This window comes from Dipodomys merriami, unplaced genomic scaffold (assembly GCF_024711535.1).
Source record: "Dipodomys merriami isolate MVZ:Mamm:240054 unplaced genomic scaffold, mDipMer1.0.p SCAF_1109, whole genome shotgun sequence".
In the NCBI taxonomy this organism is placed as follows: Eukaryota; Metazoa; Chordata; class Mammalia; order Rodentia; family Heteromyidae; genus Dipodomys; species Dipodomys merriami.
Genome location: NW_027202393.1, coordinates 121,667 through 143,202, shown reverse-complemented (window position 1 = coordinate 143,202; position 21,536 = coordinate 121,667). Strand labels below are relative to the sequence as shown.

At 39.4% G+C, this 21,536-nt stretch overlaps 1 pseudogene; it reads right to left on the bottom strand.

Moving 5' to 3' along the window:
• Window positions 1-19,807: 19,807 nt before the first annotated feature.
• Window positions 19,808-20,929, bottom strand: LOC138822505 (heterogeneous nuclear ribonucleoprotein A3-like; annotated as a pseudogene).
• Window positions 20,930-21,536: the final 607 nt, after the last annotated feature.

Below are 21,536 nucleotides of genomic sequence, written 5' to 3'. Positions count from 1 at the left end.
AAAGTTCAAACTGAGCTGATCTAAACTTAGTAACACTACAATAACAGCCTTAGAAAAAAAATATGCAACGTTACTATTAATTTATAAATCCCAACAAGTATTGCTCCCAAAACAAGTCTTTCAAAGCCATACAATTCTTACTGGCATTTTATTCAACACATACTTAGCATTAGTCTAAGTAATTATTTATGAAAGCACCTTATCTGTGTCCTAATGTTCTAAGATAGATGATATCCCTATTTTACAAATTCAGAAGGACACAAAGGTAAGTAATTTGCTGAAAGTCACATAAAATCGGCAAATGTGACTGCTGTAATCTACTTGTATTAAATCCTGTGTCAAGTGTTACAACACAAATTCATCATCAACCCATGACTTTACTCTCCAAGCTTTTGGGAGGTACTGACTTTGCAAATGTAAATGGTATACTTAAAAGAACACTGATAATAGCTGGGCACCAGTGGCTCCTGCCTATAATCCTGGTTACTAAGTAAGCTGAGAGGATGAGAGCTGAGGATCACAATTTGAAGCCAGACCAGCAGGCAAGTCTATAAAACTCTGACCTCCAGAAATGAATCTATGGCTCAAGTGGTAGAGTGCTAACCTTGAATAGAACACCCCGGCCCTGAGTTCAAGCTCTAGGACTAGCAAAAAAAAAAACAAAACAAAAAAACCCAAAAAACACTGAAGATCAAAAACATTAAAGTATACTTTGAAATAAAAATGCCACTAAATTTTTATGAAATAGGTAGTTTTATTTTTTTTGTGGGGGGAGCTCGTGGGGCTTGAACTCAGGGCTTGGGCGCTGTCCCTCAGCTCTTCAACTCAAGGCTAGAGCTCTACCACTTAAGCTACAGTGCCACTTCCAGTTTTTTGATGGTTTATCAGAGAAAAGATTTTCACACACTTGGGGCTGGGAAAGTGGCTCAGTGGTAGAGCGCTTGCCTTGCAATGCATGAGGCCCTGTGTTTGATTCCTGAGCACCACATAAGCAAAAAGAAAAAAAGCCAGAAGTAGCGCTGTGGCTCAATTGGTAGAGAGCTAGCCTTGAGCTGAAGAGCTGAGGAACAGCGCCCAAGCCCACAGTTCAGGCCCCACGACCTGACCCCCCCTCCAAAAAAAGATTTTCATGGACTTGCCTGCCTGGGCTGGCTTTGAACCATGATCCTCAGATGTCAGCCTCCTGAGTAGCTAGGATTACAGGTGTGAGCCACCAGCACCCAGCTTAAAGCAGGTATTTTTAAATTTGAATATACCTTAATTTCCTTTATTTTGGTCAGTCATGGGCCTGAACTCTGGGCCTGGGCATTGTCCCTCAGCTCTTCAGTTCAAGGCTAGCATTCTACCATTTGAACCACAGCACCACTTCCAGCTTTGTTTGCTTATGTGGTGCTTAAGTGGTGCTGAGGAACCCAGGACCTCATGCAGGCAAGGACTCTACCACTGAGCTACCTTCCCAGGCCTTAATTTCTTGATTATTAATAGCCTCGTTTTTTCCCCCTTAACCATCTTAATACCTAATTAACCAAGTAATACCTAATAACTTTAGGTACCCAGTGTAATGTTGTGGTTTAAATACAGACTTTGGGCTACATATGCTTCTCAGTGGTAACACTGCTCAGCAAGTTCAAGACCCTAGGTTTAATTTTCAGCATTGAAAATAAAAGTTCTCCATTTTTTAATGTTGGGGAAAGAATAGTCACTTTTAAATTTAAAATACTAACCTAATGCTGGAGGTTTTTGCTTACTGAAGGAGCACTTGCCTTGTATGAACTAGGACCTCATTGGATCTCCAAGACTGTTAAAAAAAAAAGAAGTAACAATGGCCTACACAAGTGCCCTATAAAACTGTAAGAATGTGTATATATATACATACGCGTATATGAATATTTTACAAAATGTCTTAAAATCAGAGAAATCATAAGTAATTTTTTTTGGGTGGGGGAGGTCTGGTCATGGGGCCTGAACTCTGGACCTGGTTGCTGTCCCTCAGCTCTTCAGCTCAAGGCTAGCACTCTACCACTTGAGCCACAGCACCATTTCCGGCTTTTTTCTTTTTGCTAATGTGGTGCTGAGGAATCGAACCCAGGGCCTCATGCATGCAAGGCAAGTGCTCTACCACTGAGCCACCTTCCCAGCCCACTCAGAAAGAATATTTTAAAGTTACAAAAATAAAAAATTGGAGGCTGGGAATATAGCTTAGTGGTAGAGTGCTTGCCTAGCATGCCATGATGCCTTGGGTTTGATTCCTCAGTACCACATAAACAAAAAAGCAAGAATTAGCGCTGTGGCTCTAGTGACTGTAGGGTGCTAGTCTTAAACAAAAAAGCTAAGGGAGAGTGCCCAGGCCCTGAGTTCAAGCCCCAAACTGCCTCCCTTCCCCTCCAAAGAAAATTCAACTAATGCCAGCTACATTTAATACAGTATGTGTAAATTTGGTATGGCTCAGGATCATCCCCAAGGCTTGTTAGATTGTTGAACTCTTACAGACTGACTCAGAAAATCTTGGATTAGCCCTAAAATATGTTTCTTTAGGGGCTGGGAAGGTGGCTTAGTGGTAGAGCGCTTGCCTTGCATGCATGAGGCCCTGGGTTCAATTCCTCAGCACTACATAAAAAGAAAAAAACTGAAGTGGCACTGTGGCTCAAGTGGTAGAGCGCTAGCCTTGAGCTGAAGAGCTGAGGGACAGCACCCAGGCCCAGAGTTCAGGCCGCCCCCCACAAAAAAGATGCATTGTACTTATAAATTTATCAATTTGTTGAATTCAAATCCCTTTGTACAACTAAAGACAATTTTTTTAAGTTTCAAAAAAATAATAATTTGTGGTATTTTATAATACCACTAACATGAAATGGCCAGAAATGGTGATTCAACCGTGTAGATTAGTGGTTGTTTAGTACTGAAGAGAATGGAATGATCATGAATACAAGAAACTGCTAAAATCTAATGAAATTCGTATTAAAATCAACTTAGTGGTATACATTTTGTGTATATTATCACAGCAAAACATAACTGTTGAAAAAATTATGTGAGAGCTAGGATAATGGTACAGGATTATAATCCTAGTTACTGGAGGGGCAGGTAGGACTGTAGTCCAAGACTAGTCTGAGGCAAAAATACAACTCCCTTTCCAAAAACAACCAGAATTTAAAAGGTCTGAAGGATAATTGCTTAGTAAGCATGAGGCTGAGTTCAAACCTCAGTACCACACATACACATTAATAACTGGAAGCTGGTTGCTAAGAAACATTAAATCAGACGTTGTCATTGTAGCCATTTCTAGGAATATAATTATAATTAGAAGAGGAATACCAAGCTTTGTTTCTCTTCATCCCAAATAAGCAAGCCTAAGCTACAGAAATTATTTTAAGTTCAAAACCAGTCAAATTATATAGTAATTAGAAGGCTATTAAATGATAAGTATATACAAATATAATCATTGGAAACCCATGAGATAGCTCCCAGAAAATCTTATGCATGTAAAAGTAACAGCTCAATTTTCAGCTAATTTTTGAAAAATTAAAATTGTCTCACCAAATCAGTTTGTGCCCATATCCACTAGGGACAGTAGAACAAGCCAGAGTGGCTCTACTACCCATAAGCCTCTAGTACACTCAAAGGAACTGTCCAGATTTCATCTTCTCGTATTTCGTACAATATAGCCTAAGGCCTAAAGCATAATATAAGATAATCCTTATGGAAATCACTTAGTTGGGCCAGGCACTGGTGGCTCACGCCTGTAATCCTAGCTACTCAGGACACTGAGATCTGAGGATTGAGGTTCAAAGCCAGCCCAGGCAGGAAACTCTGTGAGACTCTTATCTCCAATAAACCACTAGAAAACCGGAAGTGGCACTGTGGCTTAAGCGGTAGAGTGCCCGCCTTGAGCTGAAGAGCACAGGGACAGAGTTTAGGCCCAGAGTTCAAGCCCCATGGTTAACAAAAAAAAAAGAAGAAGAAATCAATTAGTTGGGCCAGAGGCATGACTCAATGGTAGAGCACCTGCCTACCAAGTACAGGACACTGAATTCAAATCCCAGAATGGGGGGGGGGGGGAAAGTCCATGTAATTTTACTGAACAGAAATATTGAATGTCCTGTAAAAACTTCCCATACAAACTTTCCCCCATTCTTTTGCTTCCTTCCCTGATTAAGAAAATTAAACTTTCAATCAAAATTAAATCTACAGTGCCTTTACTATCTAAAAGTAAAAGATACATAGTGCTTCCTCAACACAAAGAGGTAGCTTGAAAATTTATTCTAAAGTTCAAAAATAATTTTACAGTTTTGTGTTTCTTTCCTATTCCTCTTTAAATTAATCTCTACTTTTTCATTTTATGCACAATCCTGAAACTTCTAATTTGCATCTAAAAGCTAACAGGACTTAGGTCTCATGAGTTCCAAAACAGAAAATGGGTAGTTTGTTTGTAGGTAGTTTTACAGCTCCATCAGGAACTTCATCTACCTAAAAGAAACATTAAAAAAAAATTACCATCATTCAGTCATATACTCTTCAACACATCTGAATAAGTTGGTAACATATTCAAGACAGCTGAAGATATAAATCAGACATTTTACAGGTTCCAAATCTTATTTCCAACTCTGAAACCTAAGAAGTTCTGTAAAACAAAGGTGTCTTTTTCAAACTCACTTTGTTGCAAAATCAAAGCTAATTCAGTCATTTCTTTTACGCAGTCATGTTTCTATGATTTCTCTGCAGAAAGTTATGTGCCATGCTAGCAGTAGCAAAACACATGGAATATGTACCACCATTAACTTCCTCAAATCCCCAAATTCTCAATTCTTAAACATCTTAATCCAAATATTTCACATAAAGAATGTCAAAATCTACTTGAAGAAATGCTCAACCTCTGTAGCCATAGAAGAAATGCAAATCAAAACAACATTGAAATACTACCTCACCCCATTTAGAATGGCTATAATCAAGACCTCTAATAACTACAGATGCTGGAGGGGATGTGGACAGAGGAGAACCCTACTGCATAGTTGGTGGGAGTGTAAACTTGTTCAACCACTTTGGAAAGTACTATGGAGATTCCTCAAAAGACTCCATGAAGAGCTCCCCTATGACCCAGCAATCCCACTTTGGGGCATTTACTCAAATGATCACAAACAAGACCATACAAAAGCTACCAGCGCAACTATGTTTATTACAGCATTATTTACCACAGCTAAGATATGGAACCAACCGAGATGCCCCTCAGTAGATGAATGGATCAAAAAAAATGTGTTATATATAAAATGTAATTCTATGCCTCTATCAGAAAGAATGACACTGCCCCATTTGTTAGGAAATGGAAAGACTTGGAAAAAAATTATATTAGGGGCTGGGAAGGTGGCTCAGGGGTATAGCACTTTCCTTGTATGAATGAGGCCCTGGGTTTCATTCCTCAGTACCACATAAGAAAAAAGCTGGAAGTGGCGCTGTGGCTCAAGTGGTAGAGTGATAGCCTTAAGCTGAAGAGCTGAGGGACAGCGGCCAGGCCCATCCATAGTTGAGGCCCCACGACCGGACCCAAAAAAGAAAAAAAATTAAGCGAAGCAAGCCAGGTGCAAAGAAACATAGGTCCCATTGGTTTTCCTTATTTGCTATAACTAGTATATATCTGAGACAAGCAGAAAAGGTCAAATAAGATGTTATTAAGTGAAATGAACACCAAGATAAGGAATCAAGTGTTTTTTTTTTTTTCTTTCTTGCTATTGTTTGTAACGTATTTATAAGGTACCACATTTTTTTTTGATTTTTTCTATGTCCCTCCCCCACGGTATAACCCATTTTCACTGTATTTGATGTTAGTATAATTTGGGAAGCAGAAGGGAAAAAATAAATTGTTTAAACAGGGATACAGGCTGACCCATTGCAACAATGACATGTACAAGATGCTATGTCAAAAAACAAACTTTAAAGGCTAGGAAGGTGGCTCAGTGGTAGAGCACTTGCCTTGCATGCATGAGGCCTGGGTTCGATTCCTCAGCACCACATAAGCAAAAAGAAAAAAGCCAGAAGTGGCACTGTGGCTCAAGTGGTAGAGCGCTAGGCTTGAGCTGAAGAGCTGAGGGACATTGCCCAGGCCCAGAGTTCAGGCCCCATGACTGGATCCAAAAAAAAAGAAAAAAAGAAAAGAAAAACGAACTTTACAATTTGGGCAGGGGGGTAAGTTGTATAGGTGGGAGGGAAGGGATGGTAGGGGGAAAACAAAGGAGGAAGCAACAATGCTTGATAAGAAATGTACTTATTACTTTGCTCATGTGATTGTGACCCCTCTGTACAGTATCTTTGCAATAAAAAAATTATTAAAAAAAAAAGAATGTCAATCTACTTCACAATTCTAAATGACATTCTAGAAAGCATAAACAGAGTAATGTAAAAGCTGAGATTAACAAAAGTTTAAAGCAACACTTCCCACTCTGAAATGTATAATGAAAACAAACATACTTCAATTGTATGGCTGAATCACATGGGGTTACCTGTTCCTTTATCAGTTTTCAATCTTTCAAGCCACCAAGCACTAGTATGTTCCAAGAGTTAAATAACATTTCTATTTGAAATTTCAAAAACATGGGGTTGGAGTTGTGGTTCAGGTGGTAGAGCACCAAGCCAATGAGCAAAAGTATCAGATTACCAGGGTCTGAGTCCCAATCTCAGAGAGGAGGAGGACAAATACAAAACATTTTAATTAGAAAACAAGTTGACTGCAAATACAAGAGCTGACCCTACTATCTATCTGTGTAAGCATTACAGAATAGAAAATCTGGACTCATAATCTATAATAATGAGGGTTTCAGACAATAACAGAATAATCATCCAATAGTTCTAAGAACCTTAATTTCTCTACTTGTCCCCTCCATCCTTATACTATTATGTTCGTTCATATGATTCTTTCTGCTAGTAAACAGCTTTAAGAGTTTGCTCAAACGCTTACTACGTGTTTTGCAAATATTTTAAGTTATTTTCAAAAGTACTGCTAATAGGAAGAGGTGACAAAGTTCCAAAACAGAAATGTACTCATTACTTATGAAATGGTAACCCCTGTACAAAACACTTTAATACTAACAAAATCTTATTTTTAAACTACCACTAGTGCCGGCGCCAGTGGCCTGTAATCCTAGCTACTCAGGAGGCTGAGGATCGATGTTCAAAGCCAGCCCAGGCGGGAAAGTCGGTGAGACTCTTATCTCAGATAAAACCACTAGAAAACTGGAAGTGGCACTATAGCTCAAGTGGCAGAGTGCTCGCTTGAGCTCAAGAGCGCAGGGACAAGAAGCTTGCAATATGTTTCAAAGTCAAAGCATATACAAACGAGTTAAACAGATTTTCCTAAAGGGAACTGCTAGCTTAAAATACCGAAGGATTATTATATTAAGGATTATTGTAGTAAGACTCTACTGAAAAGGTAGACTAGGGGAAAAAAGGAAACAAACTGAAATTGAAAAAGACCTGGAAGGAGAAGGGATCAAGGCACATTGGAAAAGTCCATCAAGCCACATACTGCAGATTTGGGCAGACTACTGTACATATTGTTTTCATGAAAATATATAAATATAAAACAAAATCAATGAACAAAGTGATCTTTGTTTTGTTTTTTGTTGGGGGGTCCGGTCAATATAAATATAAAACAAAATCAATGAACAAAGTGATCTTTGTTTTGTTTTTTTTTTGGGTCCGGTCGTGGGGCCTGAACTCTGGGCCTGGGCGCTGTCCCCCAGCTCTTCAGCTAAAGGCTAGTGCTCTACCACTTGAGCCACAGCACCACTTCTGGCTTTTTTCTTTGTGCTTATGTGGTGCTGAGGAATTGAACCCAGGGCCTCATGCATGCAAGGCAAGCGCTCTACCACTGAGCCACCTTCCCAGACCCCAAAGTGCTCTTTTAATACTTGGGAAACACTTTGCTTCTCACTCCATGATTCTCTATCTAATGGGTATTCCCCCACCTCCTCTTCCTAGGTACCATAACCAGAACTGTGATTTATTTTTAAGAACTGTCTTTTTAAGGAAAATTAAGTATCAAATAGTTTGAAAATAAAACAACTTTGGAACATCAGAGTTATATTTTGAAAAAAGGGTTTTGACTGTACCTAATTAATAGATCTCAATATTCCTGGGTTCTGAGGACTTGCATCCCACCATAAATTGATTAAAAAAAAAAAAAGACCTTTCCCTGAACTAAATTCAGAAAGTCTCATGAACTGCAATTTGTAATCCTTTTGTAAGCCAAAAGTGTAAAACAACTTAATCATAGCTGACACTCAAGAATTGATCATCTGCATTAGATTCCATTGGTATTTTGTATCTTACTCAAAAAATTAAAGAAATGGTAATGGTTCACTAAATTTTAAACATACAAACTCCTACTTGGGTCATTTCACCTACAATGGAATCACTCCCTAGCTTGTTTTCCACCAGCAGATCATTCTGTTTAACTCTTTCTGAAAAGACTCAGGCCAAAAATCATATCTGGAAAGGCTCTGCTTCATCTTCCAGTGGCGCCTATTTACAATCTTTCTTGGTAGTTGTATACTACTTAGAAGTAGACATCTTATGCATTGCCTATACTTGGCAGATAATCAATTTTTCTAACAAATATTTAAATGGATGAGAAGAAGCAGGTGATAAACCCTGATGGAAAGATAAGGCATAGAGGGTCAGAGTGCTTGTCTATAATCACAGCTATCATAGAGGTGAAGGTAGAAGGATCAGGAATTGGAAGCCAGCCTAGGCAACTCAGTGAGACCCTGTATTAAAGAATATAGATGGTTGCCCGGACTCACGCCTGTAATCCTAGCTACTCAGGAGGCTGAGGTCTGAGGATCATGGTCCAAAGCCAGCCCAGGCTGGCAAGTCCGTGAAACTCTTACCTCAAATAAACCACCAGAAAACTGGAAGTGGCACTGCAGCTCAAGTGATAGAGCTCTAGCCTTGAGCTGAAGAGCTGAGGGACAGTGCCCAGGCCCAGAGTTCAAGCTCCAGGACCGACCAAAAAAAAAAAAAAAAAAAAGAATATAGAGGATTAAGAATATAGCTCAGTGATAGAGCTCTACGTTCAATTCTCAGGAACAAAGACACATGCATGAGGATATTTTATCTTTACTTTATGAATTTTTCATGTACTAAGAGGTTAACCCTTTCAAAGCACTGATTTTTCTTTTAGGACAAATACATTCATTTTAATGAAAATCTTTTGCATTGTATTGGCTCAAGTGGTAGAACACTGACCTAGTACATGCACTGAGTTCAAAGTCTAGTCCTGTACTCCCCCAAAATTAACGACAATCCCTTCCTTTATATTTTAATATAATTATTCATCTTAATACACAATAGTACTAACATACCTTACACTTTGTGGTTTTATAATTATATAATTATATATTCTATATATAATGTGTATTATATATAATACTTATAGACATTTCATGTGATGTTTTAAATCTGATGTAGACATAGTGAGAATTACCAAAAATATACGGAAATATAATAAAAATAAAGAACATTAGCGAACAAATGCAACAGTGGTATTCACTATGTTGAAAAGTGAACTCTATAACCTGTGGGTGAGGACAGGATGGAAAAACAGAGAGAGGGAAGAGGTGACATTGTCCAAAAGAAATATACTCTTGGGGGGCTAGGAAGGTGGTAGAGTGCTTGCCTCTTATGCATGAGTCCCTGGATTCAATTCCTCAACACCACATAAACAGAAAAAATTGGAAGTGGCACTGTGGCTTAAGTGGTAGAGTGAAGAGCTGAGGGACAGAATTCAAGCCCCACAATGAACAACAACAAAAAAAGTACTCTTTTCCTAACTTATTGTAACTGTAATTCCTCTGTACATCACCTTTATAATAATAATTATAATAGTAAGTTTTTGTAAGAATAGTAATCAAAGATCCAGTTCAGTCAGAGGCGTGATAAAGTCAGTGTAAGTTTTCCACCGTGAATATCAAAAAGCAATCAGAACCTGGGTGCCTATAATGCTAGCTTCTCAGCAGACTGAGTGTTGGAAATCTCCATTGGAAGGTACCCAGAGCAGGAAATCCTGTGAGACTCTTTATCTCCAATTAACCAGCGACATGTAGGAAGTGGAGCTGTGGCTAAAGGGGTAGAGCACTAGCCTTGAACAAAAATAGTAAAGGGAGATGCCCAGGCCCTAAATTTAAGCCCCAGGACCAGTTATACCCCCAAAAAACAAAAAAAAATGAGAGCTTTGACAAGTAGGTTAAAAAAAATTTTTTTAAATGGGGCAGGGAGGGATGTAGTTGTGGAGATGGGAGGGAAGGGATGGCAGGGAAAAAACAAAGGAGGAGGCAACAATGCTTGATAAGAAATGTACTCATGCCTGGCACTGATGGTTCACTCCTGTAATCTAGCTACTCAGCAGGCTGAGATCTGAGGGTTGAGGTTCAAAGCCAGCTGGAGCAGGAAAGTTCGTGAGACTCTTATCTCCAATAAACCACTAGAAAATCAGAAGTGGCGCTGTGGCTCAAGTGGTAGAGCGCTATCCTAGAGCTGAAGAGCTGAGGGATAGTGATGAAGCCCAGACTTCAATCCCCATGACTAAAAAAAAATAAAAAAAAAAAAAGCAAGCAATTCTTTTGTTATATATGTTGTTATCTCTAGTGTCAGCTGTGCATTTCTCCTATAGAAAATGAGATTTTAATAAGTTTTTTGGGGGGGTCCGGTCGTGGGGCCTGAACTCTGGGCTTGGGCACTGTCCCTCAGCTCTTCAGCTCAAGGCTAGCGCTCTACCACTTGAGTCACAGCGCCACTTCCACGTTTTTTCTTTTTCTTTTTTTTTGCTTATGTGGTGCTGAGGAATCGAACCCAGGGCCTCAGGCATGCAAGGCAAGCGCTCTACCACTGAGCCAACTTCCTAGCCCTTGAGTAAGCAGTGCAGGTGGATTTTGGAAATACTCTTAAGTCAGCTGCTTCTTGTAGTCACGAATAAATCTTTGAGCAGTAGAAGGCTAGTTACTTCAAAGAGGAGGGATGGGTAAAAATTATATTGGAGATACTTGGGGTTCACAATTTTTAGGTTTATGTAATTCTGAAAGCTCTCAACCAAGGTCCTTTATTTCCTAATTATCTCCAAATTGAAACTTTTTAGGAGAAACTTGGTTAGACTCACCATTAAAGATAATTCAGGGTTCAGCATAATTAGAGTCTGGTTCTTGAACTTGTATGTTCTAGGGCTACAGGATATAAGAGATTCTTTAAAAGCCACCATGGAAATTCTCTGAGTTTTCTGAGTATCTTCTAGTACTGAGGCTTGAAATTAGAGCTTCTCACTCTTCTTTGGCTTGCTTGCTCATAGCTGGACACTCTACTACTTAAGCCTCACCTTTAATTCCGGCTTTTTGCCGGTTAATTGAAGTCTTTTCCTTCAAGTTTCAGCCTCCTGGACTATAGATTTAAGTTACTAGTACCTGACTTTTTGTCTGTCTTGAGCTGTGTTCCTGAATGCCTGAGATTGTTTTTGCAAAATGTTTAGTAATATTTAGTCTTTTGGCAAAGATAATGCAATAATGGTGAGTTGCGTTTCTAGTTCATTTTCTAACTGTTTGGTTTCAAATGGCACTTCATTTTAAACAGCTTTGCATGATAATTTAATTATCTGTGGTCCTGCTGTATATTGTGGATTACTAGTAGATTACTTGCTGCAGGATCTTCACTATAGTTAGACTTACCTAAATTAGCCCCCCAATGTCCGAAACCCATCTTGAGACCATTTCTGATTCCAAGATGTGAGTATTATTATTGAAGTTCGATCACAAAAATGGAAGCTGAATCAATGAACTTCATTGGAGATATCAGTAGAGCGTATTGATATAAAGATCCAAAGAAACACAGTGGACATTAAAGTAACCTATAAAGCCAGAATTATTTGGAGAGATCAAGGAATAGAGAAGGAGGAACTATTTAGAATTATTTACAACCTGAAAAAAAAAGGGAGAATGCCTGTGTAAAGAAAATGAAAACTATTTGGATGGATTTGAAGCAAACAAGGAAAAAAACTAACACAAAAGAGGATCCAGTGCTAACTACTTTAGTATTATGAGAGGTGAGGGAATGGGCAGGGAGTAATGGAATGAAGCTGGAACAAAATATTAGAGTTACCTTAAATTTATAAATAAGGTGATTTTTATTCTTTTTAAATTTTTGTCTATTGTGGGGCATGAACACAGGGCCTGGGTGCTGTCCCTGAGCATTTTTTTTCTCAAGGCTAGCACTCTACCTCTGAGTCACAGCAACACTTCTGTTTTTTTGAGTGGTTAATTGGAGATAAGTGTCTCAGGGACATTTCTGCCCCTGCTGGCTTTGAACCATGATCCTTAGCTAGGATTACAGGTGTGAGCCACTGGGGCCTGGCTGTTTCTCTTCTTACATGCTAATGGACATTTGTAAATTACTATGTCACATGATTTTTTTCTTTCTCCTTCCCCACTTTTTTGCCCTTGTGGTGAATATTGAACTCAGGATCTTGTGTATACTATGCTCTGTCATTGATCCATACCTCCAAACCTCATTATTTATTTGTTTGTTTTTATTGGTTGTGGGGCCTGAACTGGCACTGTCCCTCAGCTCTTCTGCTCAAGGCTAGTGCTCTACCACTTGAGCCACAGCCCCACTTCCAATTTTTTCTGCTTATGTGGTGCTGAGATATCAAACCCAGGGCCTCATGCATGCAAAGCAAGCACTCTACTACTGAGGCCACCTTCCCAGCCCCACTCACTGGTTCTTTATTTGTGAAGAAAGAATGTAGTTTCTGCCACATACATATTAATAGCAGCTAGTAGTAATTTCTGATGTGTCTTTCAGAAGTCCCTTTGTCTTTTCTTTCATTGTTTGATTTTGACCCTAGGGCTTGAACTTAGGGTTAGGCACTGTCCCTGAGACATTTTACTCAAGGTTAGTAGTCTGCAACTTGAGCCACAACCCCATTACTGGCTTTTTTGGTAGTTAATTGGAAATAAGAAACTCTTGGGCTTTCTTGCCTAGACTGGCTTCAAACCATGATCTATAGATCTCAGCTTCCTGAGTAGCTAGGATTATAGGCATGAACTACTTTCACAAAGCCTTTTGTCTTTTCTTTATTTGATAGATATATAGACCACAGTCTGATATAGTAAGCAGTTTAACTGGGCTTTGTGAGGTACTCTTATAAAATTGAACCTATATACTTTCTGTAGCATTTAATTCCTTGACTCAGTAGTTCTGTAACATTTGGTTTGTATCTTTCACAGTGCTTAACACATAAGTATTTAATATGAATCACTGATTAAATCATATGATTTTAGAATTAGAAAAAGGACCTTTTAAATCATCTAGTTCTCTCCGACCTATTTCTATCATAATTGTTAATGGAGGATCATACATTAGTAGTTTGTTATGATTTTTGCAAAGTTGCCACTTTTCTTTGGGGGGGGGTGTCCAGTCGTGGGGCCTGAACTCTGGGCCTGGGCGTTGTCCCTCAGCTCTTCAGCTCAAGGCTAGTGCTCTACACTTGAGCCATAGTGCCACTTCTAGCTTTTTTCTTTTTGCTTATGTGGTGCTGAGGAATCGAACCCAGGGCCTCATGCATGCAAGGCAAGCACTCTACCACTGAGCCACCTTCCCAGCCAAGAGTTGCCACTTTTATTACTATATGTTTTGCCACTGATGTCATAAGCAACAAAAATAATATAGACAATGTTTAATAAATTGTACTTTTAGCCAGGTGTTGTCTGTAATCCTAGCTACTCAGGAGGCTGAGATCTGAGGGCTGTGGTACAAATCCAGCCCAGGCAGGAAAGTCTGTGAGACTCTTATCTCCAATGAACCACCAGAAAACCAGAAGTGGAGCTATGGCTCAAATGGTACAGCACTAAGCCTTCAGCTGAATTGCTGAGAGACAGCACCCAGACCCAGAGTTCAAGCCCTATGACCGCCCCCCCACCCACACAAACAAAATTGTACTTCGATGCAGTTTTCTTTGTGATTATGTTTATAGAATAGAAGTAGAGAAAATAAGTTTTGTTTTTGTTTTTTTGTTGGTCGTGGAGCTTGAACCCTGGGCTTGGGCGCTGTCCTTGTGCTCTTCAGCTCAAGGTGAGTACTCTACTGCTTGAGCCACAGCGCCACTTCCAGCTTTCTAGTGATTTATTGGAGATAAGAGTCTCATGGACTTTCCTGCCTGGGCTGGCTTTGAACCGTGATCCTCAGATCTCAGCCTCCTGAGTAGCTAGGATTACAGGCGTGAGCCACCGGCGCCCGGCTGAGAAAATAATTTTTAATTACTTATGTTTCATGTTCTTTAAGTACTTACTTATCATTAAAAGGCATGATTTTTCTTTATTTGTATAACAATTCATATGAGAGTTTAAATGTTTTTGGCTAAGCTTGCTAGTTTACTTGTATTCTACTACTTGAGCCTTACCTCTAACCAAGCTTTTTGCTACTTATTTTGGAAAGGGAAGTCTCATGGACTTTGCTGGGCTGGCTTTGAGCCTTTGTCTTCTGCATAAAGTAGCTCTGGGTTGCTAGGATTACAGGCATGAACTATAGGTGCCTGGCTTTAAGAGTTGGATTTTTTTTTCCTCCCTCTAAAGCAAGGAACTACTGAATATCATTTGATACAATAATATTTCTAGTGTTTCAGAAAATACAAATTTGTGAATTCTTACAAATGTATGGAATCAAGTTTTTCTAAGAAGTTTAAATGGTTAAGTACATGATCTCACTATCTTAGAAACATGTTTTAATGTTATTTGTTAAGCTTACAAATTTGTTTTTAGTTGTCAAGCTATGAGAGCCAGATTGCCAAGCTGCGGTCTGAAGTTGAAAAAGGTGAAGCATTACGACAAAGTCTGGAATATGATCTGGCTGTTGATAGAAAGGAAACTGGCCTTGGAAGATGAGCTGCTGAAGAGCAATTAGCTGAAGCCCACAGGATCCAAGAAAAACTTCGTGGTAAGAATATTGTTATTTCGGGGCTGGGAAGGTGGCTCAGTGGTACAGCGCTTGCCTTGCATGCATGAGGCCCTGAGTTTGATTCCTTAGCACACCACATAACCAGAAAAAAAAGGCCAGAAGTGGCACTATGGCTCAAGTGGTAGAGTGCTAGCCTTGAGCTGAAGAGCTGAGGGACAGCGCTCAGGCCCAGAGTTCAGGCCCATGATCGGACCACCCCCACCCCCCCAAAAAAATATTGTTATTTGTTTTAATGTTTAGGGCTGTAACATTATTCTAGAGCATTGCTTGATGTGTATATTTGTGTAGGATCAATGGGAGGGTTTGGTTCATTGAATGGCCTTTGATTGATGGACTTTGCTGAGTGTGCATAAAATCTGGCAATTCTGTGAATACTTACTTACTATAGATTCTTTAAAAAAATTTTTTTTATGATGTTGAGGATCCAATCCAGGGCCTTGTGTGTGCCACTTAAGTATTCAGCCTCCTTCAAAATGTATTTCAAGGGCTGGGAAGGTGGCTCGGTGGTGGAGTGCTTGCCTTGCATGCATGAGCCCGTGGGTTTGATTCCTCAGCACCACATAAGCAAAAAAGAAAAAAGCCAGAAGTGGTACTGTGGCTCAAGTGGTAGAGCACTAGCCTTGAGCTGAAGATCTGAGGGACAGCATCCAGGCCCAGAGTTCAAGCCCCATGACCTGACCAAAAACAAAAAAAAACAAAAAAATGTATTTCAAAATTACTTTTGCTTCCTACTACTACCATTGTTAAAGAAAGTCTTCCAAGAGTACAAAGATACCCTGGATTCTAAGGCATATTGGAAAAGACTGGAGCAGATAAATTAGATCAGTCAAAGCATTGCAAAAGTACTTAGAAAGTCCAAGAGACATACAAGTCTTCTCAGACACAGTCAAAAGATTAAACCTGGGGCTGGGAAGTTGGCTCAGTGGTAGAGCGCTTGCCTTGCATGCCTGAGGCCCTGGGTTCGATTCCTCAGCACCACATAAGCAAAAAGAAAAAAGCCGGAAGTGGCGCTGTGGCTCAAGTGGTAGAGCACTGGCCTTGAGCTGAAGAGCTGAGGGACAGTGCTCAGGCCCAGAGTTCAGGCTCCACAACCGGACCAAAAAAAAAAAAAAAAAGATTAAACCTACAGATGTAGGGATAGATGAGGAAGAAGAAATAAAAACTAAAGGCTTTGAAAACATATCCAACAAAATAATAGCAGAAAATGTTTGAGAAATAGAGTATCATCCTTGTGCTGGAGGCCTACCATACTCCAAACAGGCAAGATTAGAAAAGAAATGCTCCTAGATACAGTATAGTAAGCTATCTAAATATACAGAATATAGAAAGTGTCAAAAGAGAGGAAACAAGTAACTTACTATCACAAGCTCATTGTAAAAACAGCAGATTTCTCAACACAGATAACTAAATGCAAGGAGGACTTGGAAAGACATTATTCGAGACCCAAAAGACAACTGTCAACCCAGACTATTTTACATAGTGAAGCTATCCATAAAAATTGGTTGAGAAATAACAACATTCCACAATAAACCAAAACTACTGGAATTTATGGCTTCCAAACTAGCACCACAAAAGGTAGTTAGGGAAAAATTACCCGCAGAAGAAGCAAACATCACAAAAAAAACCAAAATGCCAGGAAACATGGCATACTTCTCCCAATACTGACATTGAATGTTAAAGATCTTAGTTCTTTAGTCAAAAGACATACACTAGTCAGGTTCTGGTGTCTCACATCTGTAATCCTAGTTACTTAGGAGGCTGAGATTTGAGGATCGTGGTTCAAAGCAAGCCTGGGCAAGAAAGTCTATTAGACTCTTGCCACCAATTAACCACTAGAAACCTGGAAGTGGAGTGGTAGCTCAAAGTAGTAGAGCACTAGCCTTGAGCAAAAAGAGCTCAGAGAAAATGCCCAGGATGCGAGTTCAACCCCCATGACTGAAAAATCGAAAGATGCGAGTTCAACCCCCATGACTGAAAAATCGAACAAACAAAACCCTCAAAAAACATACTTAGATCAAAAAACAATATCTAAAACAAGATCTAACTCTGTTGCCTATAAGAAACACATGGCTTGGGGTAAAAGAATAGGAAAAAAGACCTTCCAAGCAAATGGACTTCAAAAGTGTTCAGCATTAGCCATATATATATCTGATACTATAGATTGCAAGCTAAAAATTAGTCTGAAGAAACAAAGTTGCTTCATATTAATGAAGGTAATGATCCATGAAGAAAAATTATGATTGTTAATATATATGCACCAAATAGCTCACACTCAGATTTATTAAATATTTCTGAACTTACAAACTTTGGTAAATAATAATGAGAGACTTCAGTATTTCACTTTCACAGATAGGTTATCCAAACGAAAACATCAGTAAAGAAATCCTAGAATGGCAGCATTAAATGGCAGTGTAGACGAAATGAAATCATCAGACATCTACAGATGTTACAACACAATACACATTCTTCTTGACAGCTCATAAGACTTTCTAGAATATATAGGAAGTCTGAGAAAATATAAGAAAATTGAAATATTCTATCAGACCAAAATGGAATTAAACTAGATCTCAACAGAAAAAAGATACTACAGACAGTATTCAAACATAGACATCAAACATAACACCAAACCTCAAATTATCTTGAAGAACCAGGGTAAGCTGGGTGCTGGTGGCTCATGCCTGCTGGTGGCTCATGCCTGTAATCCTAGCTACTCAGAAGGCTGAGATCTGAGTATCACGGTTCAAAGCCAGCCTGGGCAGGAAAGTCCATGAGACTCTTATCAATAAAACCACTCGAAAACAGGAAGTGGCAATGTGGCTCAAGCAGTAGAGCACTTGCCTTGAGCTGAAGAGCGCAGGGACAGCGCCCAGGCCCCCCATGACTGACCCACCCCCCCAAAAAAAGAACCATGGTAACAAAAACATGGTATTGGCACTGTATGTATGTGTACCTTACAGGAAATCATGTCATTTACAGGAAAGTGAATGCAATTGGAGGACATTTGTTCAGAAAACAAAATATCACATTTTTAGTTATATGAAAACTATATATATTGGCAAGAACAAAATATCCTAAATTTCTAAAATTCTGTATTTTCATACTGTTAGACCAAAAAGGCTACAGGTTCTTATCTTTTAAAAATATGCACACATAAGTGCTTTGCTTTTTGTTTGTGCTGGGAATAAAACTCAGTTGCTTGGCAAGCACTATCTATCTATCTATCTATCTATCTATCTATCTATCTATCTATCTATCTATCTATCTATCTATCTATCTATCTGTCAGTTGTGGGGCTTGAACTCTGGGTCTGGGTGCTGTCCCTGAACTCTTCAGCTCAAGGCTAGCACTGTATCATGTGAGCCATTGTACCACTTCTGGTTTTCTGGTGGTTTTATTGGAGATAAGAGTTTCATGGCCTTTCTTGTCCGGGCTTGCTTTGATTGGTGATCCTCACATCTCAGCCTCCTGAGTAGCTGAGTAGCTACCAGCGCCCAGCTAGGCAAGCACTATCCCTCTTTTCTTTTTAATTCTGATCAGAAATCTCAAACTGCTTTTCATAAATAAATACATAAATAAATCACAAACTGCTTTTCATACATAAATAGCATACACATTATTATACTGCTGAACCAAATTACAAAAGAGATTCAGAGACAAAGGTATAGTAGAGGGTGCATAATTTTTTCTTAAGGATTTGACAATGAAGTGTGTTTTTATTCTCTTCCTCTGAAAACTTGCATGGAGAAATTAAACCAAGGAAAAGTAATAAAACTTATAGGCCTCAGGGGTCTCAAAGGAAAAACAGAATAAAATCAGGTATCCACTAATATGCTCAGACATTGCACACTTAGTGGTCCTGAATCAAAAATTAAGAATGGTTTCTAAAGGGATGGGGAAAATATCCACTACCCTTTACAAATTTAAATAGAGGGCAGCAGACATGCTTTACACTCCAAAACTATGGTAGCTGTCATTCTCAATGTGATCAAGGTAAATGTAGTATGGAGATGTTCTAAACACAGCTACGATTCAGCAAATCTTAAAACACACTAAAACCATGATTTCATTGAAGGAAAATGCACAAATAGGGATTTTGAGGGTTTTTTTTTTTCATTTGAAGGTAATCTTAATGCTATTAAATTCACAAATATGCTAATTTAAATACCCAATCCTATGTATCTAAAACACACAATGCATACATGCAAGTATCTATTCTCTCCACATGTCAGCGCCCATTCGTATCATGGTTTGGAAATGAGGAGAATAGATTCCCCTTAAACTGCAAGTCAGTAGGTGTTCCTTTACAGTTAACTTTAGCAAAATTCATACAAAATAGTGATTAACAATGATCTTTACTTGTTAACTCACAAGGAAACACCTTCAAAACTGCATTTCGTTAAAGTTTCTGTACTAAAATGTAGAAAAACTGAACTACACAAATATTGAAAAGTTAAAAATTCCTTAATTTTTTATTCCTGGTACCACTACCACAATTCACAGGGCAATATAGCTGATGTAATGAAAAGACAAAGACAAAGCTACAACAGATAAAAGACCTCAGGAATATACATCTAATTGACACTATGTTGCATGAATCAATAGCTGCACTTTTTGCAAACTGTGGTTATGACAGTCCTGAACAAGAAGGGTTTCCTGTTTAAGCTGCAGTAACTTTTCTGACTATGGATCATTGTTCCTTCTGTGGCAGATTTTTACAGTTCCTTTAATGCATTTGGGACGACTGTCTCAAAATAAACTGCAGCTTTCCTGACAACTCCTCGCTCTCTCTCTCCTGCTAAGAACTGTAGCCTTTTTTTCTGTTGTTTTAAAATCTTCTACTACCATATCCACCACTTCCACCACCAGATCCATAACCACCACCATATGGACTGCCAGAGCTTCTTCCACCAAAACTGTCCCCTTTCATGGGTCCATAATTTGATTGCTGTTGTCCACTGTAATTTCCAAAATCATTATAGTTACCACCACCAAAATTTCCTCCTTCATTGTAACCATCATATCCTCCTCCACCACCCCCATATCCTCCACCTTGGTTTCCATAACCTGGTCCACCACCACCATAGCCTCCTCTACTACTATAACCAGGACGGCCACCATAGTTGCCACCATCACCTCCAAATACATTGTATCCACCATCACCTCCTCCATAGCTACCTCTGCTGCCACCACCTCCACCACCATAGCCTCTTCTTCCACCAAAGTTTCCATCACATCCAAAATTATCTCCACCACCTCCAAAGTTTCCTCCACGACCCATAATGTTGCCAGATCCACCTCTACGACCTCTTTGTGATCCAGCAGACTGCATCTCTTGTTTAGAAAGGGCCTTTTATACTTCACAATAATGCCCATTAATAGTGTGGTATTTCTGAACAACAATTTTATCAACTGTATCATGATCATCAAAAGTTACAAAAGCAAATCCTCTCTTTTTTCCACTCTGCCGGTCTTCCATAACTTCTATGGTTTCAATCTTGCCATATTTTTCAAAGTAGTCTCTCAAATTATATTCTTCTGTATCTTCTTTAATACCACCAACAAAAATTTTCTTCACTGTTAGATGGGCTCCTGGCTTCACAGAATCCTCTCTAGAAACCTCTCTCTTTGGTTCCACAACACGTCCATCAACCTTGTGGGGTCTAGCACACATGGCTGCATCATCTCTTCAACACAAGAATAAGTCACAAAACCGAAGCCCCTGGAACGTTTTGTCTGAGGATCTCTCATTAACACACAATCTGTGAGTGTGCCCCATTTCTCAGAATGTTCTCTTAAACTATCATCTTTAGTTTTGAAGCTCAGACCACTAATAAACAGCTTCCGCAGCTGCTCTGGTTCCTTTGGATCATGGCCTTCCTCCCCCCAGTGACAGCAGCGACGGCCAGAGTCGGGCTGGGGGCGACCCGGGCGGCGGTTTTACCTCCATTTTGAGATCGGACCGGCCTCTTCCAACTCGAGTTCAATATGATACCGAGAAGAAGAGGCCAAGGGTGCATAATTTTGAAACGTATTTTGAAAGGGTATAAATTTGATTGAAAGAGATGGTTTGCAGCTATGAAAATTGAACAAGGAAGCATGTTGAAATTGTTTTGGGAAGGTAGGAAGGGGAGAAGGGGGAAAGGAAATTGATATAAGGGGTGAGATTGATTGGGACAAATTTTAAACATGTCTGGAAATGTAGCAGGTGTGAGCAACTGGTACCCTGCTCCTTTTTATTTGTATATGAAATTACTCTCCCTTCAAGAATGCTGATACAGTTAATTCCCCTTATTTGTTTGTATGAGCTTTCTTCTTTTATGTATGTATGGTACCAGGGTTTGAGCCTAGGGCGTAAGGTTTGCAAAGTGGTGCTCTATGGCTTAAGCCACAACCCAGCACTGATGCATGTAATTTTAAAGACATTTTTACATGTAGCTATTACAGCCTTGACACTGAAGACTTTACCTGCTCATGGAGAGTTCTCCATTAGACCTCCCTTGTACTGGATCCTCTTTATACATTCGTGTTCCGTAGAAATACCAGTAGAGTGCCCC